This window comes from Podarcis bocagei (assembly GCF_964188305.1).
Source record: "Podarcis bocagei genome assembly, chromosome: 6".
In the NCBI taxonomy this organism is placed as follows: Eukaryota; Metazoa; Chordata; class Lepidosauria; order Squamata; family Lacertidae; genus Podarcis; species Podarcis bocagei.
In genome coordinates, this window is record NC_138130.1 from 102405178 (window position 1) to 102431703 (window position 26526).

The 26526-nt window shown below is 46.2% G+C and overlaps 2 long non-coding RNA genes across 3 annotated transcripts; both read left to right on the plus strand.

The window, feature by feature from the left end:
- The first annotated feature begins 3686 nt into the window (after positions 1-3686).
- Positions 3687-26273, plus strand: LOC308588847. Its single transcript, XR_014008925.1, has 3 exons — positions 3687-6140; positions 20747-20868; positions 25082-26273. It is a non-coding gene; the product is annotated as an uncharacterized lncRNA (long non-coding RNA).
- On the plus strand, positions 7805-9556 carry LOC308588835. Of its 2 annotated transcripts, none has more exons than XR_014008910.1 (2): positions 7805-8532; positions 9212-9556. It is a non-coding gene; the product is annotated as an uncharacterized lncRNA (long non-coding RNA). The 2 variants fall into 2 exon arrangements; XR_014008911.1 differs by having other exon boundaries at positions 9222-9556.
- Positions 26274-26526: the final 253 nt, after the last annotated feature.

Genomic DNA, 26526 nt, shown 5'->3' on the forward strand with positions numbered 1-26526 from the left:
TGCTTTTTCGCCCCGGTTTTTTCCCTCACGTTACACGGCTGCACGTTGCCAATGAACGCAAATAAAGTGACTGGAAACACGCGTGTCTCTGTGTCTAAACATACGCATATTTACACGAAAAGGGTGTATATGTAACGTGTGTCTCGCATATCACGGAGGGAGAGAATACAGAGACGGATCTCTCGTGTGTGTGTTGTGTAACGGGGTATTCAGATAAAACTCATATTTACAAAAACAACGTGTTTATATAGCACACAATGTGTGTGTGATATAAAGTCTCAAACTCAGACCCATCTCAGACCTTCCAAGGCTCTCTTTTTGCCTGGGAAAGTCCCTGATTTACAGAAGCTATCCTAGTTTCTGATTTTATATATATACAGGGTGAGTCTTTTAAAAGAGTATCCATGGGGCCTCTTTTAAAGTACTCACCCTGTATATAAAACATTGTTTCTCAGGTCAGCTCCCTATTTGGTTCACTTTTCCTGTTTGCAATGCATAGTCTGTCACACACCAACTATAAGTATCAGTTATATATATATATATATGAAGCTTTTTACACGTGAAAGTCAAAAGCGAGGAAGCATCCAGAAGCCACAAAGAGATGGATCTTGTCCTTTGAGCTCCTTGGAAATTTAATTCAGAACCAGAGATTGTCTTTTAAAGTCCAACTGGAGTGGACTGTTGATCTGAATTGGATGGATGCTTCAGATACTTTCAATTTTGGCTACTATTCTATATGTATATATAGAATTAAATTTCCCTGAATTAAATTTCCCGCTTCATCAAGACTTATTTATGCCCACAAGCCTATGCAACAGTGGCTTGAACCATTTTTTCCCCAGTACCCAGCCATTTTGCAGATTTTTCTGCACTGCTTTGAATGTTTTTTTATATTGCTGTACACACATTCTGGATATTTTGCAATTGGGCGATACATAAATATAAATACCAATTTATTTATTTTCTAACAGTAGGCAGAGAGCTAGCTGGGCAGTCCCACAGTTTGGTGTCACAACTGAGAAGGCCCTGGATTTTATTTATTTATTTGTTTAAAAGAATTTATATAATGCTTGATTTAAAACAAAACAAAACAAAAACCCCAAACCTCAAAGCGGTTTTACTGTGCTTCTGACAGTGGGGGCATCATTCAGCCTAAGGCCTCAGGAAAACACAGCAGAGGGGAGTTGGTACACGGGAAGAGGTGTTCCTTCACATAGTTATAAATAAATTCATGAATGTCAGAATCTACCGTATTTTTCGCTCCATAAGATGCACCTGACCATAAGAAGCACCAGGTTCTTAGAGGAGGAAAACCAGAAAAAAATATTCTGAACGAAACAGTGGATGTATGATTTTTGTGGTTCATGCTGTGGCCACAGACATGTGATCTGATGGTGAATTTGGGGTGACCCAATGCAAAAATCCTGAGGATCCATGTGGATCCGTGCTTTGTAACCACGTTTTTGCACCATTGCGGCCCCATGCAACAGTGTATGCGTGATTTTTTTGGTGCAGGCTGTAGCCATGGACATGCTATGTGATCTGATGGTGAATTTAGAGTGACCCAATGCAAAAATCCTGAGGATCCATGAGCTTTTACCTCCCCCCCTCCCAGGCAGCCTCCTTTATCTCTAGCCTCCCTTATCTCGCTTCCGATCGTTTGCGATCAGTGGCTTCCTTTCAACACCCCCTTCCCTCTTTCAAAAAAAAGAGCAAAAAAGAGAGAGCATGATCTGTGTTATGTACTGAAGTTCTCACCCTGGGCCAGCAGGGGGATACTGTAGATAGCCAGTGTGGTGTAGTGGTTAAGAGCGGTAGTCACGTAATCTGGGAAACCGGGTTCGTGTCTCCGCTCCTCCACATGCAGCTGCTGGGTGACCTTGGGCCAGTCACACTTCTGTGAAGTCTCTCAGCCCCACTCACCTCACAGAGTGTTTGTTGTGGGGGAGGAAGGGCAAGGAGAATGTTAGCCGCTTTGAGACTCCTGAAGGGGAGTGAAAGGCGGGATATCAAATCCAAACTCTTCTTCTTCTTCTTCTTCTTTTCACTCAGGTCCACATATGCAAATAAGGGATTGAAAGTGACGTTCAGTGATTGGATAGTTACAGAAAGTTGTTACAGTTGCTTTGTAGTGGAGCTCTATATAACCAGGCTGGCTGAACCCTTCAGTTCAGTTCTGTTCTGACCTGTGAATAAACAAGAGCTGTTTGAAGAATCACTGTGTCGTCTGATATGTTCACCTACAACTTAACAATCTGCTTTTCGCCCCTGGGCAATTCGGCTCCAGGGACAATGCATTCTCTCCATAAGAAGCACAGACATTTCCCCATACTTTTTAGGAAGAAAAAAGTGTATCTTATAGAGCAAGAAATACGGTAGCTAATATTTGGGATAGTAAGGGAAAATGCAAGCTACAGAACTTCACCAGCTTATTCAAACCAGCCTGGTCAAGCTGGCTGAATGCAAGCCAAGATGAAATAATGGCCGGGCATCTACGTATTTAAGAAGGTTCTCAGGTCTGTGCAAAACGGGGGTTTGCCGAGGTGTGTGAGGTGACAGGGAAAAGCATTGTTTTACTGGAGGCTTGATTTTTTGGAGAAAGATGCTGGGAAAAAGAAGGAGAACGAAGGCCAAAAACCATCTCAGTGCTAGCTGGAGGAGGCTGCACTAAGAGACCGGGAGCCGCGACTGACGGCCGCTTTGGAGCCAAGCTTGCTGAAGCTATGAAATGGGCAACGAGAGATACTCTTGGGATATAATGTTCTGCACCCCTCCACGGCAGACTTCCAGGTGTCATTCGGAATAAATAACAAGATGAAAGATGAAAAGATCTTTTTTAATAATTCCAGTAATTTAGCTTTAGTATGTATAATGGGACATGAATCCAATATCTCCATTCAGATCAGGTCTCTCCATAGTTTTTAGTTTAGTAATGAGTTGTAATTCAGCAACTTCTCTTTCAAGGGTATTTTTAAAATTCTTCTGCAACAAGACAGCTACTTTAATATCTTGTATAGAAGGCAGTTAGAAGCTAATTTTGGTCATCTATTGCTTTAAGAATCCCTTGCCCTTCCCTGTGGAACCAACTGCCATAACAGTCCTCAACAGTTATAAGGCTGAAGTATCTGACCAAGTGTGTATTACACACGAAAGCTCATACCTTGAAAACTTATATTGAGTTGATCTTTAAGGTGCAACTGGAATTATTAAAAAATATTTTTTCATCTTGTTATTTATTATGACTATGACAGATCAACATGGCCTTCCACCTGAATCTGGTGTCATTCGTAGTTGACCTCTCCCACGCATAGGCGCCGACTCCATGGGGCTTGAGGGGGCTCGAGCCCCCTCAAAAAAATTTTTGGGGGGGCTCAGCCCCCCCAATAATCTCGGGCGGGCGCCCTTCCAGCAGAGCGCCGCCGCCGTCCCCCGCCTCCTCCCCACCTGCTCCTTCGCCAGCCAGCCAGCCGCGCGCCCTAATCGGAGGCACTGCCGGAAATCCCGCGAGAACAGGGGAATCCCGACTGGCCACACCTCCCAGCCAGCCAATCGGCTGGCTGGGGGGGCGTGGCTTGCCCTATTTAGGGCCGGAGCCACTTTATTTGCATATTCATGAGCTTATTTATTATTCATGAGCTTTCCCGGGCCCCCCCAATATTTTTTCTAAGTCCGCGTCCCTGCTCCCACGCACACTATCTTAGGTGACTTATTCTGGTTTTCAACTTCGGCTTTTGATCTCAAAACGTTCTGTTTATCACAGCTGATTCCTCTGTTCGTCTTGATTGGAATCGGAGGGACCGGCCTGTGCATCATGCGCCTTGCTCTTTGCAACCCTGGTGTCAGGTAAGTGCCACCCCTCAGGGCAGGATCAGCCCTTGGCATGGTGCTGACAACTGCCATCCCCGCAAAACCACATCACGTGCTCCCCGCCTCGCAGTGGCCCCTGGGTGTCCTTCACTGATGGATGCGAGGCAGCGCTTTTGAATGGGGCCTAAGCTGGACTCCCATCTGTGGCAGCTGCCCACCACTTTACGCAACTCAGAATTAGCCACAGAGATCCGTGGCCTGAGTGGATGGGAGTGAGCTTGGCTTCTTTTTTAAAAAATATAATTTTTATTAACAGGCCAATCAAATCACATTAATTCCAAATCACATTAGTTCCAAATTATATAGCCAGATTTTTAAAATTTTTGTTGGGGGTACCCATACTTCAAGCTCCGAAAGGGATCCAAACTTCACTCTTGCTGCTGCTGCTTTAATTAAACAGTTCTATCCAGTTCTGTCCAGATAGTCTCTTTATTATTTTCCTCATCTTCTTGTTGTTATCATATATTCCTTTCTTTGTGATCTCTGATAATCTTCACAAGCGGGTTGAAAGCAAACATATTCTGTGTGGGTTTTACACTCTCCAAGAGTCATATCACATAAAGGACAGACGCCACTTCCACACCTCCGTAAAGAACATTCCCACAGTCTGTCCGTTGATTTCCACAGGCTTGCCAATCTATATCTCAGGGGGACCTGCCAGGTCCAGATCACATTCCGATAACCATACATTCACATTCCGATGACCCTGGTCCTCCTCCCCTTTGTCCTCCTATGGGCAAGCCTGTCTTAACGAAACTCCATTTGTAACTGCATCATAAAACTTTCTTTCCATTCCCCGATGTTTCCACCAGTCCTCTCTTTGATCAGTAATTCATTTCCACACAGTTCTTAACTCCTGCTTGTGATTAGTAATTAGCAATGATTCTTCTCTCTGGAGGGGAGGGTTATTGGTACTCACATAAGACAAAATAAGAAAAGTTTTTTCCTCCCCCTCCTTTCCGTTTCACTCCAACATACCAGTCTTTTAATGATGATTCTTCACTTGATTTATTTGTCCAGCCCGTTGCTCCGCTCACAGAGATCCCATTAATCAGCAGTCTTTACTCCCGATCTTCACTTGATGTATGTGCACTAGCTTCTTTCCAATTATATATTTCCAATTATATATTTCGAGCTAATGCGAACCAGTGCGCGTTTAGAGACAGCGTCAGGGAGAGCCGACCTCACCCGAGGGTTTCGTGCCAAGTGTCCTCACCCCCTTCTTTCGAATCCGGGGGTGAATTATGGACACAGCTGGCAAGGCAGTCCCCCCCCCCATTCCCTTGGGAGGGCAAGGGAGGCTGCATACGCCCATATCAGCCTCTTAATTACCTCGTGTGGGTCGGAAAGATGTTATTGTCGGCCATCTTCCAATGCGCCCCCTGGTGGCCCCCGTGAGCTTGGCTTCTTTTCAGAAGCGACACTGCCACTGAAGAGTGTCTGGGGACCCAGTGGCAGGGACTGGTGGCCTGGCTGGGCCAGGCTGATAAGCACCCTTCCAAGCTCCTTGGGGGCAGACCTTTTGCCACTTCTTTAAGTGTTGCATCTTAAAGCACCACCTGAATAAAATATGGCCTGCCGTGCTCCAGAGGTAGAATAATAATAATAATAATAATAATAATAATAATAATAATAATAGTTATAAAACAAATTATAAAACCACAGTAAAACATTAGCATCAGCTTCTTAGCTTTAGAGTAAGAAAACCAACCATATAAGCATTGCCATTCCTCAGCCAAGTTGTATCCAAGGCATTGCAATGAGCGGTACAGCATAGCTAAAAGGGTATTTGGGAAGAGAGTCAAGCCAATGAACTGTCTGAGCAGAAAGCACAAAGTCTAGCAGGGGCCTGTCATGGAGAAAGTGTAGGATTGGGTTGCCAACATCGAGTTCTGTCCAGCACTGCCTCACAAACTTGCTGCTGTCTCTGGTGCAAAGCAGTGAGAAGCTGCCCTTGCATTTAGGTAACTATGCGTTAACTGGCTTTAAAGGGCTTTTACAAATACTTGTGGTAAGATGGACTTTTTTTACATCCCACATTATAAAAGAAGTGTGCTCTTCTGGTGGCACTGAGGAGGCCATGATTGTTAAATTTGGTGAGAACCACGTGCCAACAGTTGGACAGAGCGTTACGCTTTATGCTGTATGTTTTTCTTCTTCTTACAAAGATGTACTCCTTGCTGTCTGCCTCTTGTCACGTTTCTCTGCTTGGCTGAGACAAAAAGAGCAACCCAGAGCCTTGGAACAAGCTGTGACCCAACGACCAGTACAAGGTATGGTATGAAATACTTAACTAGGGTTATGATGCTGGTTATCCTATAGGCCAGGAATGGGAATCCTGGTGTCCAGGAGAGATTGTTGGGACTCCAACTCCCATCAGCCCCATCCCTGAAATCTACGGAAGATGGGCTAATAATAATAATAATGGCCATTTGGTGGGAGGAATAATAAGCTTCAGCTTTGGAAGGCCTGGTGTGTGTGATCACAGCATTTGGGGTTGGACTAGATGACCCTTGGGTTCCTTCTATGATTCTTCATTCTCCTCTCCAGTTCAATCTTCTAAACTCTGACTGAATAAGCAGGAGAGATCCCTGAGTTTCTGCCATTGACTTGTGGTTCTTTCTGCAAAATTGCTTTTAAGCCCATTAAAGTTGAATGATTAGAGATCCTTTCCCCCACTGCGGCAAAGGTTGTAGAGTCCAAGGCACCTTCAATGGTAGCCCCACATAGAGCACATGGTAGTAGTCCAAGCTGGAGATGACGCTTAACCGTGCTGCCCTCTTTCAGTTCTATGCGGTGAATGCAGACTATGACAAGCTGAAAAAAGGAGCGCCCAGATATCTGAAGAGCAAATGAATCTTGGAGCTATAATTTGGGTCTTTGGGTTTGATGCTTTTGTAACTGGATCTGTAATGGCTTTTAGTCAAATACAATAAATGATTGATTGATTGATTGATTGATTGATTGATTGACTGACTGACTGATTGGTGAAAAAGTGCTTCTTTACTGAGATGCTAACTTTCTCTCTGCATGTCATTCCTTGCACAGCTTCCTGTGCAAAGATAAGGCTTGTGCATTTGACTAGTGTTCTGTGGAGGGAAATGCAGCCCCTGGGCTGAAAAATGTCCCCTCCTGCCCCCTTAGGTTTCCAGTGTGGCCTTCACAGATATTGGCACAACGTGGGGGGTGGGGTGGCCGCTGAACTGCACCCCCCATGGTGAGGGCTGAGGGTGTGATGGTGATGCCTCCCCAGCTGCTGCCATTGTCTGTGGGTTGACTGTGATGCCACAAAAGCATTTGGCAGCTGAGCAGGTATAAACGTGGGCCAAGGCGCAAGCCTCGGCAGTTGCCCTCCCCAGAGAGAAATGAGCAGCTCGGTAGCACTCAGCCCTGGTGGTCTCCTGCCCCGTGGCAGCAAGCTGGCAAGCGGAAGGAGGCAATCGCCCAGTGCTGGGATGCTGCGGAGCAAGGAGAAGGCAAGTACAGTGGTGCCCCGCAAGACGAATGCCTCGCAAGACGGAAAACTCGCTAGACGAAAGAGTTTTCCGTTTTGGAGGTGCTTCGCAAAACGAATCTCCTATGGGATTGCTTCGCAAGACGAAAATGTCTTGCAAGTTCCTGTGGGTTTTTTCCCCTCCCCCCCTTTTTCTAAGCCGCTAAACCGCTTATCCACTTATCCGCTAAGCCGATAAGCCTCTAAAAGCTGCTAAAAGCCGCTAATAGCGCTAATCCGCTAATCCGTCAATGGGCTTGCTTCACAAGACAAAAAAACCGCTAGACGAAGAGACTCTCAGAACAGATTCTTTTCGTCTTGCGAGGCACCACTGTACAAAGTTTACTTGCTGGTGGGATCGCTACTTGAAGGCGACTGATATTCAGCTCTGAAGCTGGTTGATGTCTGGCAATGGACCTGGCGAGGCTGCAGCTGGTGGGTGGTTGCTGGAAGAGTTTGCGTTCAGGCTAGTGGAGGCCGCAAGGCTACACTGGCTGAGATGGATGCAAAGGGGTTTGGAAGCCTTGTTTGTTAACAGGCAGCCAAACAGAGGAGGAATCTGGGGGGACGCTGTTGGATGGGGGCCATCCCACTCACCTGTTTGCCTTTGCCTTACAGGGATGTCCGGAGCCGGTGAGGTTTTCCCCAAGTCCAAAATCATGAAGAGAACCACAGGACATCCCTATTTACATCGGAGAAATGAATGCGAAATACTGGCAGTGAGCAATGGACAAGGCCGTTGCCGTACCTGAGAGAAGGAGCTTTGAAGGCAGACTGCAGGTGGACATCTGCTGCATTGCAAGTGATGGGGCAGTGGGGAGAGAGAAGAAAAAGAGGGAGGAAACATTAGGCCACATTAGGCGCACCGTCCGTCCATTGGAAGTGCTATGAAGACGCTTTGAACAGGAATGGCTTCCCCTCAGGGATTCTGGGAACTGTAGGTGGTTAAGGGGACAGAGAGTTGTTAGGCGGGTTAGGCTTAGGCTTAGGAGTAGGAGTAGGGTAGGGGTACGGTTGAGTTGGGGTAGGGTTAGGGTTCCCTTCTTGTCAGGGAACTTTGGGAAATGTAGCTCTAGTTAAGGGTTAAGGGTTAGCGTTAGAGTTAGCGTCAGGGGTAGGGGTAGGGTTCCCTTTTTGCCAGGAAACTCTGGGAATTGTAGCTCTAGGTAAGGGTTAAGGGTTAGCGTTAGAGTTAGAGTTAGTGTCAGGGGTAGGGGTAGGGTTCCCTTCTTTTCAGGGAACTCTGGGAATTGTAGTTCTGGTTAGGGGGTAGGAGTGTCAGGAAAAAGCAGCAATGCAAGAGCGAGCTGCAAGTTGCTGGAATGCAAAACAGGATGTTGATGTTTGGGACTGTACCATTGGAACAAAGGGGCAGTCTATTCACTGTGCTGAGCACCGGATGTTAGCTCAGAGTGTCATCTGACCTGTACTGGAAGTACAGGGGCGGAGTTTTTTCTCTCTCTACTGTTGGAGACTGGAGAGTGCAGACGTGTTTTCTCTGTACTGCTGCAATGACAGAAATAAAGACATGTAAAAAGATTTCTGTCTGTCTCTTTCCCCCCCTGAGGGAAGCAGGGAGGAGGAGGTGTGTCCCTCTCACGCTGAGTGGGATCGCCGATAGTGACCTCGCCTGTATCCTGCCGGGAGACGCAGACGGGGAGGTCAACAAGGATCTCAAGCCGAATGCCTGGAGAATGGCCAGTTACCTCTGACTGCAGCCTGAGAATCCGACAAGGAGTAGGGTTCCCTTCTTGTCAGGAAACTCTGGGAATTTTAGCTCTGGTTAAAGGTTAAGGGTTAGGGTTAGGGTTAGGGTTAGGGTTAGGGTTAGGGTTAGGGTTAGGGTTAGAGTTAGAGTTAGAGTTAGGGTTAGCATCAGGGGTAGGGGTAGGGGTAGAGTTCCCTTTTTGCCAGGTAACTCTGGGAATTGTAGCTCTTGGAGGGGAACAGGGGGTCTCCTAACAACTCTCTGCACCCTTTTCAAACTATAGCTCCCAGATTCTTTGGGGGAAGAAGCCATGAGTGTTTAAAGCAGCTTCATAGCGCATGAAATGGTGTGGATGTGGCCCTGGCCTCCCTCACCCCACTGCCCCTTATTATTGCGGAATCGAAAAGATTTCCCCATGCAAATCTCTCGGAAACAATGTATTTCATCTGGAAAAATATTTAATAAAGATTATTTTTTATTAAAACCTTTGAATGTGTTTGAACTGTGTTTGAGTGCACAGAGAATGATTTCCCCATGAAAGCAATGCCTTTAGATTACAGAATCATGGAATTGCAAAGTTAGACAGGACCAAATCTTTTGCTCTACATGGGGCTCAAAGGACAGCCCTGAGATTAAGGGTGGCAGTAATCTGAGCATCCTGGTCCCTGCCCCACGGTTCTCCTTGCCCTCCACCAAACACCCATCAAATGTAACAAAAAAGATATTTACATTTCCCTGTTTCCCAGCCTAGTTAATCACACCCTTTTGTCTTCATCTGGGTTTGTTATTTCTGGAATGGCTACCTGTCTGGCACTCAGGTATCAGGATGCCAGGAATTATCACTCAGGCAGAGGGGCTGCTGAGAAGCTGAGCTCACATGTCTATATGCATTCCTGAAGTTTTCCCAGTGACCCAGTACATAGATACATTTATCAGTGGATTCTTACATTTGGTATATCGTGCAGCAGAGGCCCTTTGAATAGATAGGAAGAAACTGCGATGAAGTGCTTTGTGGGGACAAATCACAAAAGTAAGTGTGCTGGTTTTGGTAGTGGGCTGCATGTGCATGATACCTGCTGGAGGGGCAACCCCCCCCTCCCACGTATTCATAAATTCCTGCAACAGTACTGAGGTAAAATCAGTCACTGAATGGTTTGTGCACCCAAAAACAGAACGCTCAATGGTCTACTCCTGAGTAATCTATTTAATCTCCCTTTTACTTTTCTCGTTTGCTTCTGTTGTAACTAGAAATTAAATCTCAAGTAAAAGGTCCAGTTTAAAGTTTACAGCTGTGTCTGTTTTCCACGTGGTGAAACAAATTCAGTAGAGTTAAATTTATCTTGTGAAAATGATTTCCCTTTTCATCTTTTTAATAATAATAATAAACTGATGAAACCAGTTCCTGGTTCCTGCTTGCTAGTTCTCTACAGGTTGGCTAGATGGGCCAACTCATCCTATGTTCCTATGTTCTTATATCTGATATTTTAATTTAAAGAAATGTACCAAAGGTGTGAATGAAAATCCATGTGTAACCAGCATGCATTCCACCACAGTTCCCAGCAGATGTCTCTGTTGCCCCGAAATACAATAGTTCCAACTGGAGTGTTAATTGACGAGGAATAATCACATACACATGCAGATCAATGGAGATCAGGATAGCAAGCATTAGTTCCCCTTTAACATTTATATTCTTAGCAACTCTGAATGCTTATAATCATAGGGTGGCTGGGTGTCCTACTTAAGAAAGGACAGTCCTCTGTTTGAAAGAGTCTAATTGTAGGGTAGTCCAGTCTGAGTCTTCATTCTATTAAAATCTTTTGCGTAGTTCCAGCTGCCTTCATAGGGTTAATGACTAATAATAATAATAATATATTAAATTTGTATACCGCCCTTCATCTGAACACCACAAGGCAGTTCACAACATGAAACTACAAAATGGGGAAAATACATAATAAAACACATTTAAAAGGTGATATAATGTTAATCAGCCAAAGGCCTGGTTATACAGAAATATTTCCCCCTGGTCCCTAAACATATGTAATGAATCTTTCTTTCTTTCTTTCTTTCTTTCTTTCTTTCTTTCTTTCTTTCTTTCTTTCTTTCTTTCTTTCTTCCTTCCTTCCTTCCTTCCTTCCTTCCTTCCTTCCTTCCTTCCTTCCTTTCTATTACTATTTATTAAATTTATATCCCACCCTTCTCCCAAAGATCACAGGAGAGTTTACCAACATAAAAACCACAAAATGCATGACACAATAATAATAAAACAATGATCCCCGCCGCACAGTCACAGTTGTTGTTGTTATTTATTAAATTTATTATTTATTAAATTTATATACCACCATTAAAACCACCCAGTGTTGAACCTTTAAAATATTTTTGTGTGTATGTGTGAGACTGTTCATAACTCATACTGTTAGGAACTTAGGTGGGTCAGTCTGGATGTTGCCCTGAGTTGCGGAACCGGACAGGCAAGCAAGACAATGGCCTTAGCTGGCCATTTAAGTGTCTTCATCATCATCCCAAAAGAATGAGCTCCTTTGCCGAAAAGGGATCTATTTATATATGTGATGACAATGGCAAGAATGTTGTATGCCCAGGGATGGAAGGAAGAAAGAACCCCATTGAAAGAAGAATGGATACAGTACTGAAACTGATGGACTATGCCGAAATTTCAAAATTGACTGGGAAGATTAGACACCAAGAGGACAATAAATTTAAAAAAGAACAGCCTAACTTTATAGAACATATGAAGGAACACTGCAAATATCTCAAGACGTTAGCAGGATTGGACTAGCACTTGTAATTTGACAAAGGATATTAAAAAGGAAATTGAATAGTTTGGATTAAGGTATTTAGATGCAGAAAAGAGAAGAGATAATTATTTGAAACTGGGGAGAGGGGTGGGGAGACGTTCAGGGGTTGGAAAAACCCCCATAAAATACTGAGATTGTTTGTGGACTAATGCAAATAAAAATGTATGTAAAACCTTTAAAAATAAAATTAATATATAAAAAAAGGAATGAGCTCCTTTGCAAGAGATACAACTAAGTGACGGGGCCATCTTAGCTTTTCCTCCACGCCCGCACTTTGCTGCTAGGTAGAAGAAGGAGAATAGAATAGAATAGAATAGATTCTTTATTGTCATTACACAAGTGCAACATTGTACAAAGTGCAACGAAATTGGATGCCATCCCTTAAAACATCAAAAGCAAAACAACAACAACAACCAAACAAACCACATTCCAGCCACACCCACACCACACCCATCAAACTCCCAGGTCACACTATCGAGTTACAGCATTCAAAAAGGCCACAGCTCTTGGATAGAAACTGTTTTTCAGTCTATTTGTCTTTGACTTGATGTTTCTATATCTCCTGCCAGAAGGCAGTAGTGCAAACAGACCGTGTCCCGGGTGAGATGAATCATGCAGGATGTTATTTGCTTTCCTAAGACAACGGGAACCGTACAGTTCTTCCAAAGATGGGAGAGGATGACCAATAATCCTTTGGGCTGTGGTTATGACCTTCTGGAGCACCTTCCTCTCCCTAGCTGTACAACCGGAGAACCAAGCACAAATACAGTATGTAAGAATGCTCTCTATGGAGCCTCGGTAGAAGCACACCAGCAGTCTCTCACTCAGATTGTTCTTCTTTAAAAGTCTGAGGAAATAAATTCTCTGCTGGGCCTTCTTCACCAGAGCGGTGGTATGTGCGCTCCAAGTCATGCCCTGATCGATAGCTACTCCCAAAAACCTGAATTCCGCCACCCTCTCCACCCGTTCCCCGTTGATATACAAGGGCTGAATGTCCGCCTTTTTTTTCCTGTAATCCACCACCAATTCCTTGGTCTTAGCTGTATTAAGAGCCAGATTGTTCTCTCCACACCAAACACAGAGCCGCTCCACCTCGTCCCAATAGGCGGACTCATCCCCTCCTGAAATGAGCCCCACCACCGTAGTGTCATCAGCAAACTTGATGATTTTGTTGCTGGAATAGATGGCTGTACAGTCATACGTATAGAGAGTGTAGAGCAGGGGACTCAACACACAACCCTGTGGTGAGCCGGTGTTAAGGCTAAGGGCTGTGGACATGTGTGACCCTACTTTAACCCTCTGAGAACGTTCTGACAAAAAATCCAAAACCCAGAGACAGGTGGAGTTGGAGAGTCCAATCGCCTCTAGCTTGGACACCAGTCTATGGGGGAGGATAGTGTTAAAAGCAGAGCTAAAATCCACAAACAGCAGCCTCACATAACTCCCCGGCTGCTCCAGATGGGACAGAGCAGCATGGAGAGTGGTATTGATGGCGTCTTCTGTGGATCTATTTGCTCTGTATGCAAACTGGTAGTTGTCAAAAGTTGATGGAAGACAGGAAATAATGTGACGGCGCACCAGTTTCTCAAAACACTTCATGATGATTGGAGTCAGTGCAACTGGTCTATAGTCATTCAAACTACTGATTGTGGATTTTTTAGGCAGAGGGACAATAGTTGACGACTTCAGGCAGGGTGGGACAATAGACTGGTGTAAGGACTTATTGAAGATCTTAGTAAAGACCCTCGCCAGCTGATCCGCACAGCCCTTCAACACCTTTCCAGTGATGCCATCAGGTCCAGCCGCCTTCCTCGGATTCGCCATCCTCAAAACCTGTCTCACCTCATGTTCCTCTACCGTGAATGAGGGGCCCCTATGGGCTGGTGGCTGTAATACCGGCGTCTCAGGTGGCTCCTTCTCGAAGCGAGCAAAGAAGAGGTTAAGCTCCTCCGCCAGCAAGGGGTCACCGTCGACAGCACCAAGGTTAGGTTTGTAGTTGGTAATATGCTGAATCCCCTGCCACATCTGTCTTGTGTTGTTGCTCCTTAAATTATCCTCAATCCTCAGCCTATAATCCAATTTTGCCCGTCGAATACCCCTCCTCAAGTTTGCTCTTGCTACACTGTAAAGCTGCACCTCGCCTGACCTGAAAGCCCTGTTCCTTTCCCGCAACAGGCACTGGACCTCTCTATTCATCCAGGGTTTCTGATTGGGGTAAAACCGGATGGATTTATTTACAGTGACAGTGTCTGTGCAGTGATTGATATAGCACAGAACTGCCGCCGTGTGCTCCTCCAGGTCTGAACTATCGAAAATATCCCAATTGGTTCTCTCAAAACAGTCCTGCAGCTGGTGAATAGCACCTTCAGGCCAGATTTTAACAGATTTTAATATTGTGGGAGCCCGTTTCCTGACTGGGATATATGCTGGTACCAGGAACAGAGACATATGGTCGGACTGGCCCAAGTGTGGCAGCTGTAAAGCCCTATAGCCGTGATTTACATTCGAATAAACTTTATCCAGTGTCTTGTCCCCTCTTGTGGGACATTTCACATGCTGATAGAGCGTTGGGAGCACTGTTTTAAGTTCAACATGGTTGAAGTCTCCCGCAATGATGTGCACAGCTTCAGGATACTTGTCTTGCTGGCTGCTGATAAGGTCCTGCAGGCATCCCAAAGCCAAGTTGGCATTGGCATCTGGTGGCACGTACACACCAGTTAACATAACAGCTGTGAACTCCCTAGGGAGATAGGCTGGTCTACATTTAACAGCCACATATTCCAAATCCGGTGAACAGTGACTGCCCACAGTCTTCGAATTATTGGACCAGCATTTGTTCACATATACACACAGCCCCCCTCCTTTGGTTTTTCCGAAGTCCATGCCTCGGTCATGACGATGTACCGCACAGCCTTCCAACTGAATAGCTGTGTCTGGTATGGACGGTTGAAGCCATGTCTCAATGACAAATAAAACGCAGCAATCTTTTACAAGGCTGTTCTTTGCTGCCTGCAGCCTCAATTCATCCATCTTGTTGGTAAGAGATCTCACATTAGCAAGAAATATGCTAGGGAGCGGTGGTTTAGATGGACTCCTCTGCAATCTTACCAGGACGCCAGCCCGACAACCTCGCTTTTGCCTCCTGTCTCTACGCCGCCTTCGCCCAGAGAGTTGTCCGTGAGCTGAGCTGGAAGCTGAAGACACAGAGACCCGCTTGCTCTGTGCTGGAACCAAAGCTGTGAGCAATGGCGAAGCAAGGTCTGTTGGGCTGTCAATGCTGTGAGACCCTCCATCCTATGCTCAGGTTGTATATACAGTGGTACCTCGGGTTAAGAACTTACTGTAATTCGTTCCGGAGGTCCGTACTTAACCTGAAACTGTTATTAACCTGAAGCCCCACTTTAGCTAATGGGGCCTCCTGCTGCTGCCGTGCCACCGCAGCATGATTTCTGTTCTCACCCTGAAGCAAAGTTCTTAACCTGAGGTAATATTTCTGGGTTAGCGGAGTCTGTAACCTGAAGCGTATGGACCCGAGGTACCACTGTACAGTCATATCTCGGGTTGAAGGAGCTTCAGGTTGAGCATTATCGGGTTGTGCTCCGCGGCGACCCGGAAGTAACGGAACGCGTTACTTCTGGGTTTCACCACTCGCACATGCACAGACGCTCAAAATGACAACACACGCATGCGCGAAAGCGGTGAATCGCGACCCACGCATGCGCAGACGCAGGTTGCATTCGCTTCAGGATGCGAACGGGGTTCCGGAACGGATCCCGTTCTCATCCAGAGGTACCACTGTATGTGTAAATTGTTGGGAAATGCTCTGGGGTGCCCCTGCAGCCCCCGAACTCCAAGTGTCCTCTGGTATGCGCAGCTCTGGAAAAGGCATTTCCCTTCTTCTCCAGTGCGCTTCAGCAACATATATCAAATGATAAAAAGGTAAAGGGACCCCTGACCGTTAGGTCCAGTCGTGGCCGACTCTGGGGTTGCGGCGCTCATCACGCTTTATTGGCCGAGGGAGCCGGCGTACAGCTTCCGGGTCATGTGGCCAGCATGACTAAGCTGCTCTTGGCAAACCAGAGCAGCGCACGGAAACACCGTTTACCTTCCCGCCGGAGTGGTACCTATTTATCTACTTGGACTGGCGTGATTTTAAACTGCTGGGCTGGCAGAAGCTGGGACAGAGCAACGGGAGCTTACTTCATCATGGGGATTCGAAGAGCCGACCTTCTGATCGGCAAGCCCTAGGCTCTGTGGTTTAATCCACAGTGCCACCTGTGTGCCATATCAAATGATATATGCACACTAATCTTCTAGCATAACACAGCAAGAAGCGTGAGACATCGTAGAGTTAATCTATGTATATATTTACACACTATGTATAGACAAAGGAATCATGGCACCCTCTCTCTCCAGCTCCAAGAGAAGAACAGGAACAAGTAAAAGCAAAAGTACAGCACAGTGGTACCTCAGGTTACATACGCTTCAGGTTACAAACTCCACTAACCCAGAAATAGTACCTCAGGTTAAGAACTTTGCCAAAGGATGAGAACAGAAATTGCGCCATGGCGGCGTGGCGGCGGCAGTGGGAGGCCCCATTAGCTAAAGTGGTACCTCAAGTTAAGAACAATTTCAGGTTAAGAACGGACCTCTAGAACGAATTAAGTTCTTAATCAGAGGTACCACTGTACAATAGTACATACAGCGGAAGAGATAAGACTGTCTTACATTCCCACACTCTTCCCAGACAGGCATGTGATTTACACCAATCTCATCTGCAGCTTGGGAGGTGTGAAATACTAACACGCTCAGGCTGTATATATGTGTAAATAACACCAGATATCATAAAGATGCCATAGTCCAGGGGTCAGTAACCTTTTTCAGCCATGGGCCGGTCCACCGTCCCTCAGACCATGTGGTGGGCCGTACTATTTTTTTGGGGGGGAAATGAACAAATTCCTATGCCCCGCAAATAACCCAGAGATGCATTTTAAATAAAAGGACACATTCTACTCATGTAAAAACACGCTGATTCCCGGACCCGTCTGCGGGCCGGATTGAGAAGGTGATTGGGCCGCATTTGGCCCACGGGCCTTAGGTTGCCTACCCCTGGCATGGTCTCTGCTGACCTTCATTCCAAGGAAACTGAACTTGGGCAAACGCTAGAACCCCTGCGATCTCTCACCGCTCAGAGATTCGGGTGGCGTGCAAGAAAACTTTCATTCGGGAAGCAACAGAAGAAAGAGGAAGCAGGAAAAGATTGAAGAGGTGTCTGTGAAACTTGGTTGAGTCTTAGCATTATGGAGTTTGGTTCATCCCGAAGGCTATCGAGAGTCCAGCCTCCTGCTCGGTGCAGATAGCTGAGAATAACGCCAGCAAGACAGAGTCTTTGGGTTATTGATTGCATGGTCCAAATGCTCTTAGCACCCATGTGTTCTTCCTAATGCTCAACCCATTGGAGGCTGATCCATGAAAGCAGGGATGTCCAACAGGTTGACCGCGATTGGCAGGTCGAGCCCCAGTTGTTAGAAGTCGATTGCTGGCTCTTTTTCGTCTGTGGGGCGGGGGGAGGAGCATTCGACCTCGCCCCCTCCCTCTGTCCTTTATCGCACACAATTTCAAGAAGGGAAGTTGGAGTTTCCACTAGCGAGATGACTTATTGTTTATCAATTTATGTCACAGCCCCACCAGAAAAGCGGCAGAAGTATCAGCTGTCCCTCCCTAAAAAAGGGTCAAAAACTTTGACCTGCACCCCTAAGAAAAGGTTGACAATTTAGACTTGGTCCCTTAAAAAAGCTGAAAAAAACCCCAGTGGGTAGATCACAGCTAGTTTTTTTATAGATCACAGTCTCTTGGGAGTGGGACGTCCCTGCATTAAAGCAAACAGGGGCACTGCCCACCGAACTCAGTTTGCCTTCTGCTAATAGCACCAACCTGCAACCTGCAGAGAATACTTTACCAAACCGTGCCCCAAAATATACACCTGGACTTGTTTCGATTCATTTCTATAGGAGACTTTGCAGTTTTAAAAGTCATAATTAGGAAAAATTGTAATAATCACATATAAAAGAAACAGTACACAAGAAGGAAATAAGGAGGCCATTACAGAATAAAGGAAGTCTTTTATTTTTATGTTATGTTTTCTTTTCTTTTTTTAAAAAAAGTTTTTATTAACAATTTCAACATAACAAATTATCAAAACATATCATATTCATTATTCCTCCGCTTCCCCCCTTCAAACCCTCCCCCCCGAGAATTCCCTCAGCTCCTTTCTCTGATTTCTCAGCACATATTATTCTCTGCATGTTATAAAATTATACATATCCTTACATTATCAATCAACCATGTTATCAACCAATAAATTTGTGTATGTTTATTCAAAACCTGCGAAGGAGCCCAATTCATTTTGTTGTCTTTTTAAATAACTTGTAAAAAGCTCCCATTCTTCCTTAAACTCACAGTTGTCCTTGTCCCACAATTTGTATGTCAATATAGCCAAATCTGCGCAACTCATCATTATGTTATGTTTTCTTTGTGTAAGGGGATAGGAGTTTAATTCTGATAATTCAATTGTCAATGGAGGTGGGTTTGTTTGTATGTATGTATGAGTGGTTGTGGACTATGTTGCAAACAAAATAAAAAAATAAAAAATAAAAATAGGATTGTAGGCTTGGAAGGGACTCCAAGGGTCATCCAGACCAATCTCCTGCAATGCAGGAATCACAGCTAAAGCATCCATGACTGATGCTTAGAAAACTTAGATGAAGGAGAGTCCATTACTTTTCAAAGCAGTCCATTCAGCTGTCGAACAGGGTGGTGTTGAGGTGGTATTTAGCACCCATCAGACTGGCTATGCTGTCTCATGGCTGGTATGTCCATTGAGGCGCAGGTCAGTTCTGTGTCCAGGGCAGCTGTCTACCAGCTCCATCTGGTATACAGGCTGAGACCCTACCTGCCCGCAGACTGTCTCTGCAGAGTGGTGCATGCTCTGGTTATCTCCCGCTTGGACTACTGCCATGTGCTCTATGTGGGGCTACTTTTGAAGGTAACCCGGAAACTGCAATTAATCCAGAATGGGGCAGCTAGACTGGTTACTGGGAGTGGCCGCCGAGACCACATAACACCCGTCTTGAAAGACCTACATTGACTCCCAGTATGTTTCTGAGCACAATTCAAAGTGTTGGTGCTGACCTTTAAAGCCCTAAATCGCCTCAAAGTCCTAGTACAGTGGTGCCTCACAAGACGAAAAGAATCCGTTCTGTGATTCTCTTCGTCTAGAGGTTTTTTTGTCTTGCGAAGCAAGCCCATTGACAGATTAGCGGATTAGCGCTATTAGCGCTATTAGCAGCTTTTAGCGGCTTTTAGCGGCTTATCTGCTGATCGGATCAGCTGATAAGCGGCTTAGCGGCTTAGAAAAAGGGGGGGAGGGAAAAAACCAGCAGGAACTCGCAATACATTGTTGTCTTGCGAAGCAAGCCCATAGGAAATTCGTTTTGCGAAGCACCTCCAAAACGGAAAACTCTTTCGTGTAGCGAGTTTTCCGTCTTGCGAGGCATTCGTCTTGCGGGGCACCACTGTATATCTGAAGGAGCCTCCACCCCCATCGTTCAGCCGAGACACTGAGGTCCAGCTCTGAGGGCCTTCTGGCAGTTCCCTCCCTGTGAGAAGCAAGATTACAGGAAACCAGGCAGAGTGCCTTCTCAGTGGTGGCGCCCACCCTGTGGAACGCCCTCCCACCAGATGTCAAGGAAATAAACAACTATCTTACTTTTAAAAGACATCAAAAGGCAGCCCTGTTTAGGGAAGTTTTTAATGTTTAATGCTGTATTGTGTTTTTAATATTCGAATGGGAGCCGCCCAGAGTGGCTGGGGAGGCTAGGACAGATGGGTGGGGTATACCGCATTTTTTGCTGTATAAGACGCACCCAACCATAAGATGCAGCTAGTTTTAGAGGAGGAGGACAAGAAAAAAAAAGTTCTCTCCCTCTCTCCTCAGCGCCTCTCCAGCAAAGCGGGAGGAGAAACGGAAGGGGCTCCGTTTCTCCTGTCGCTTTGCTGAAGGGGTGCTGCGCAGAGAGGGGAAGCTGCGCAGCGGCTCTCCAGCGAAGCGAAACCAGGAGAGCAAGAGGGATCGATCCCTCTTGCTCTCCTGGCTTCAGCGAAAGCAACGCGAAGCCTCCGGAGCGCAGCAGGAGGAGCACTTCCGCTGCGCTCAGGAGGCTTCGGGCGGCTAGCCCTGAAGCCAGGAGAGCAAGAGGGATTGGCGTGCAGCGATCCCTCTTGCTCTCCTGGCTTCAGCGAAATCTGTGCAGCCTGCATTCGCTCCATAAGACGCACACACATTTCCCCTTACTTTTTAGGAGGGGAAAAGTGTGTCTTATAAAGCGAAAGTCATGGGTAGGCAAACTAAGGCCCGGGGGCTGGATCTGGCCCAATCACCTTCTAAATCCGGCCTGTGGACGGTCTGGGAATCAGCGTGTTTCTACATGAGTAGAATGTGTCCCTTTATTTAAAATGCATCTCTGGGTTATTTGTGGGGCATAGGAATTCGTTCATCCCCCCCCCCCCCGAATATAGTCCAGCCCCGCACAAGGTCTGAGGGACAGTGGACTGGACCCCGGCTGAAAAAGTTTGCTGACCCCAGATATAAGTAATAAATTGTTGTTGTTTTGAAATGGGATGCGTTCCGCAGATGGGACTTCCCCGTGGGTTTGTGTTTTGTCAGGCTCACCCCTCTACTCTTTGCAAGTGAAAAGAAACCTGAAGCTGTAAGCTGTACACATCAATATAAAATAACAAAAGGCTTGATTTGCTTTATGAGATTCTAACATGCACTTTTCTCTACCTGGGACCTAAATATCTTAGAAATACTTAGCAAAGATGACCTGTTGTTTAAAGGGAGCTTCACCCCACAAGGAAGGGGGGGCGTCACTTCCCCAGCAAAGGAATTCTTCCTGTGATGAGGAACGAGTCACTTCTGATTCATGGTAATTTTTTAAACTAACCAGCGCATGAAACTGACCTAACTTGCTTGATAATATCATCTTAGGCAGGGAGGCAGAATCGCTCTTCCTATATAATATGAGCTTAAGAAGACTTAACATCTCTACATGTATTTTTATTTCATTTTTTTATTTGTTTAATGAAATTTATATACCACTTGATTGTAAAAAAACACCCCCAAAACCTCAAAGTGGTTTACACAGGGAATAAAACAATAAAATTACCAGTATTTGTCTTGGAAGGCAACACTGTGTGTGGTGATTTTTTTAAAAAAACAATAAATTTTGTAAAAAAACCCAGATAACCTAATAATGGCCCATTTTGTCCAGCATCCTGTTCTGGGCTGACCAGATGCCCATTATGGGAAACCCGCAATCAGGATTCGAACACAAGACCACTCTCCTCCCCCATGGTTTTTAGCAACTGATATTCAGATACATTTCTTCCTCCAGCCCTGAAAGCAGAGCATAGCCATCGTAGCCAATAGTCATCAATAGCCCTTTCATCCTCCATAAATTTCTCCAACCTTCTCTTTTTAAAGCCATGCAGGCTAGTGGCCATCATTGCCTGCTGTGGCAGGGAGTTCCACAGTTTAACGATGCACTGTGTGAAGAAGTCCTTTCTTTTCCCTGCCCTGAATCTTCCAACCTTCATCTTCATCGGATGTCCATAAATTCCAGTGTTATGAGAGAGGGATAAAAAAATAACAATTCTCTATTCACATTCTCCATGCCAGGCCTAATTTTGCGGACTTCTATCATGACGCCTCTTACTCACTTTTATCTCACCTGGCAAACTGCTGCGTTTTATACCCCTCAAAATGGATGCCAACCACAGTTCTCTTCTCCCTAGTGTCCTCTGGTGGATCCTAAAACTTTAAGAGCCTTAATAATAATAATAATTGTAATAATAATAATAATAATAATAATAATAATAATAATAATAATTGTACCCCACCCATGTGACTAGGTTGCCCCAGCCACTCTGGGTGGCTTCCGGCATATGCAAAAACATAATAAAACACTAAACATTAAAAACTTGAAAGTTTCATAGCTCCCTCACATTCCTATCGTCATTCCACTTACCTGGGAGGAAGCCCCGCTAAAATCAGTGGGATTTGCTTCTGTGTAGGCATGGTTTGGACCATTAATAATAATAAAAAGGTAAAGGTAAAGGTACCCCTGCCCGTACGGGCCAGTCGTGTCCGCCTCTAGGGTTGTGCGCCCATCTCACTTAAGAGGCTGGGGGCCAGCGCTGTCCGGAGACACTTCCGGGTCACGTGGCCAGCGTGACGAAGCTGCTCTGGCGAGCCAGCACCAACGCAGCACACGAAAACGCCGTTTACCTTCCCACCGGAGCAGTACCTATTTATCTACTCGCACATAAGGGTGCTTTCGAACTGCTAGGTAGGCAGGAGCTGGGACCGAAAGACGGGAGCTCACCCCGCCACGGGGATTCGAACCGCCGACCTGACGATCAGCAAGTCCTAGGTGCTGAGGTTTTACCCACAGCGCCACCCGCGTCCCTACTACTACTACTACTACTACTACTACTACTAATTTAAGTATACCGCACCCTTCCCGGTTCAAAAACCGGGCTCGGGGCGGCTAACAACAAATTTAAAACAATTGTAAAAGCGGCATAAAATAACAGTATAAAAACATGAATAACAATAAAATTCAAAGTTCAGAAATCAATTTAGGGGAAATCTATCTAATAAGCAAAGCAGAGCTAGCTGGCTGAATTAGTCCGACTTGGGCCAGTGAGGAGGCCAGGGGAGAATTAGCTGCGGGGTCTCAGAGTGGGTGATCTTCATAAAAGGGGAGGGGGAGGGAAGAGAAGGGAAATAAAAGATCAGGCTGAATTCAAATTAAAGGCCAGGTGGAATAGCTCTGTCTTACAGGCCTGACGGAAGGGGGTTAAATCCTGCAGGGCCCTGGTCTCATGAGACAGGGCATTCCACCAGGCCGGAGCCATCACTATGGTTATTCATGGACCTGAAGGTCCTCTGCGGGGCAGACCAGGAGAGGCGGTCCCGTAGATACGAGGGCCCAAGCCACAAGTCTGGATCCAACCTTCTCTCCAGGGCCCCTCCAGACTGGTGTTTTATTGGGGGTGCATTTCGCAACATGTTCTTGACGCAATAGTAGCAGTGGGTTTATTCTGCTTGAGTTCTGTCCTGCGTTGCTTCCCCTATGTGAGCACAATTCCCCTCTTTGGAGGGCTCTAGCGCAACGAAAGCAGGGCAAAAATAAACCGGAACATTTCTGGCGTAAAAAGTTGCAGGATTTCAGCCTGGGGGTTATAGGGATAAGCACTGATTGCAAATGAAGGAGTGTGAAAGGAGTGCTGATTAATCTGATAATCAAACTTGCAACACTGTTCCGAATGGAATGTGCCATGAACTGGTACCATGTTCCCTTCAAATTTCTTTTTCCTTTCGTGTTCTATCTAGTGTTCAACACCATCACACACAAGGCTTAGCGGCAAAGCGCTTACTTTGCAAATACCCTCACCTGAAAGACTGAGAGCCACTGCCAATTATTGTAGACAGTGGCTACCAGACAGTGTCTGGAGGCGGTTGGAGGATGGATGGCGGCAAACAGATTGAGATTGAATCCTGACAAGACAGAAGTACTGTTTCTGGGGGACAGGAGGCGGGCAGGTGTGGAGGATTCCCTGGTCCTGAATGGGGTAACTGTGCCCCTGAAGGACCAGGTGCGCAGCCTGGGAGTCATTTTGGACTCACAGCTGTCCATGGAGGCACAGGTTAAATCCGTGTCCAGGGCAGCTGTGTACCAGCTCCATCTGGTACGTAGGCTGAGACCCTATCTGCCCGCAGACTGCCTCGCCAGAGTGGTGCATGCTCTGGTTATCTCCCGCTTGGACTACTGCAATGCGCTCTACGTGGGGCTACCTTTGAAGGTGACCCGGAAACTACAACTAATCCAGAATGCAGCAGCCAGACTGGTGACTAGGAGCGGCCGCCGAGACCATATAACACCGGTCTTGAAAGACCCACATTGGCTCCCAGTACGTTTCCGAGCACAATTCAAAGTGTTGGTGCTGACCTTTAAAGCCCTAAACGGCCTCGGTCCAGTATACCTGAAGGAGCGTCTCCACCTCCATCGTTCTGCCTAGACACTGAGGTCCAGCACCGAGGGCCTTCTGGCGGTTCCCTCACTGCGAGAAGCCAAGTTACAGGGAACCAGGCAGAGGGCCTTCTCGGTAGTGGCGCCCTCCCTGTGGAACGCCCTCCCACCAGATGTCAAAGAGAACAACAACTACCAGACTTTTAGAAGACATCTGAAGGCAGCCCTGTTTCGGGAAGCTTTTAATGTTTGATGTATCACAGTATTTTAATATTCTTTTGGAAGCCGCCCAGAGTGGCTGGGGAAACCCAGCCAGATGGGCGGGGTATAAATAATAAATTATTATTATTATTATTATTATTATTATTATTATTATTATTAGTCATGATAGCTATGGTCTGGTGCTCTTAAAGCTCTGAGCTAGACCTAGAGCTATTGGTCTGGCTCATTATAAGCCACCATTATCCTGAGTTTATTGATTTATTAAATTTCAAGGCTGCCCATCAGGCAGAGTCTCTTGGGGGCTTTTACAAAAAAAACCACAACAAAATGCATAAACATAACTCAGTGTTGTTGTTGTTTTACAAAATGCATGAAAAGTCATAAGCCAGCATAAAGTAAAACCACACAGCATGAAATGGATAAACATAAAGAAAACATTATAAAAACCAATGGGGGGAAAACATTGGAGGAAAAACACATTATTTATATCCTGAATACTAAACAAAGTTCTTTAGGTGGTTTACAATGTAATTAGAATTTTAAAAAGGCCTGAGGGAATAAGGCAGACCTACATAGTTCACATTTTCTGAAACAATAGGTGAACCAAAACACAGCCGTCCTCCGAAAAAATTGCACTCCTCTGAATTTTGCAATGTAGTTCGCCAGCCAAGCAGTGTGTACAGAAATGCACACAGTGGGGTAAAGGGTACGTAAAAATGAATGTACAAGGGGAAATATCATACAGAAATGCATTATGTTTGGGGAAATCGGTTTGCAATTTTTTTTGCAATATTGCATGCGAACATGCAAACATTGGAACAAATTTTCGCTAAGATGCTGGTGGGTTTTCACGAGGGCTCTTCTCTTCCCCTCCAAAACACAGAATGGAGAGAACTGGATTTAAGACTGGAAGAGCGAGAAACCAAGAGATACTGAAATCTGCAGATTCGCCCTAGGACCAGGTGACCGTCTCAGGCCAGGGCATTTGACAAGGGGAGCATTGCCAGCGAATCTAACCTCTTCTTGCTGGCCTCTTGCCCAGCCTCGTCTAGGTGGGGCAGGGTGGGGGCCGGAATCTGGGGAAGGGAGTGTGCCAGTCACACGCTGCGGATCCTGAACCCATAATCATTACAGCGAGGAGTACTGCCTGAGGAACAAGGAACCCAGAGCGGATGCCAAAACCATCCCGGGTTCAAGGTCGATGCAGATCTTTTCAAAGTGACAGGTTCACCATCAAAGGAGCAGAACTGTTGCACAACTTCGATTTGCTGCGGGGTGGTCCTCAGGGCCCGTCTGAATTGGCCCCACCTGCTACCCTTGTGCTTGTGCCAATTAAGAAACTGCAAAGATGTGAGAGATAAGGGGGGCTGGAGCAGATGCAGTCCCTCCTTCCTATAATTGTAGACATGGAAGCGACCTCAAAGAGCATCTAGCTCAGTGGTTCTGAAAGTGGGTGGTACTGCTCCCTAGGGGGCAGGGGATTTTTAGTGGCTGCTAAGAGGCAAGGGATGCAGGTGGCACTGTGGGTTAAACCATAGAGCCAAGGACTTGCCGATCAGAAGGTCGGCGGTTCAAATCCCCGCGACGGGGTGAGCTCCCGTTGTTCAGTCCCAGCTCCTGCCAACCTAGCAGTTCAAAAGCACGTCAAAGTGCAAGTAGATAAATAGGTACCGCTCCGACGGGAAGGTAAACGGCGTTTCCGTGCGCTGCTCTGGTTCGCCAGAAGCGGCTTAGTCCTGCTGGCCACATGACCCGGAAGCTGTACGCTGGCTCCCTCGGCCAATAAAGCGAGATGAGCGCCACAACCCCAGAGTCGCTCACGACTGGACCTAATGGTCAGGGGTCCCTTTACCTTTAAGAGGCAAGGGGGTGGCAGTGGGGGCGGCGGCAAAGGTGTAAATGAATATTAGTGGATAAAGTCCATCGGTTTTGTTGAATTACCGTATTTTCCCATGTGTAAGACGAGGTTATTTTATTTTTAAATTATGCAAAAAATTGGGGTTCGTCTTATACACGGATGGTGGAGAGGTGGGACGGGCAATTGGTGTCTGCTGCGAGCAGACGATTGTCAGTGGCATTTTTGCGAGCGATTGGTGGGTGCGCTGGCTGTTGGCTGCTGCTGCAATGGGGCGTGCAATTGGCGATTGCTTTTGGCAAACTTGCAGACAGTTGGTGGCTTCGTCGATGTGCATGCGTTTGGCTGTGGCGGTCCTACGGATGAGTGATTTTCAGCAACCCCCCAAATGTTCAACAAGTCCAGGCAATCCCCCCTGAAAGAAAGCTCAGGAAATGTGGGCAACCCCCCAAAAAAAGAGGGGCGCATCTTAT